Genomic DNA, 447 nt, shown 5'->3' on the forward strand with positions numbered 1-447 from the left:
AGGAATTGATCTTTGTTTGGTTTTGACTTAGCCAAGTTTGGTGGCTTTGCCTAGTTTTTGTGCATTGCTAGCAAAATTCGTGAAAAAGTGAAGTCGTGGTTTTTTCGCAATCTTGGTGGGAATTTGTCATAAACGCATCCAAAATGAGGTGTGAAAAGTTTTGATGCAAAAGGAATTGATATTGGTAGGGTTTTGGCTTACCAAGTTTGGTGGCTTGGCCTAGTTTTTATGTCTTGGTAGCAAAATTGGTGAAAGAGTGAAGTCATGGTTTTAGAGCAATCCTTGTGGGGAATTGTCACAAATGAATCCAAAATGAGGTGTGAAAAGTTGCAAAAGGAATTGATATTGGTTGGGTTTTGGCTTAGCCAAGTTTGGTGATTTGGCCTAGTTTTTGTGCATTGGTAGCAAAATTGGTGAAAAAGTGAAGTCGTGGTAGTTTAGCAATCT

This window comes from Phaseolus vulgaris, chromosome 5, assembly GCF_000499845.2.
Source record: "Phaseolus vulgaris cultivar G19833 chromosome 5, P. vulgaris v2.0, whole genome shotgun sequence".
In the NCBI taxonomy this organism is placed as follows: Eukaryota; Viridiplantae; Streptophyta; class Magnoliopsida; order Fabales; family Fabaceae; genus Phaseolus; species Phaseolus vulgaris.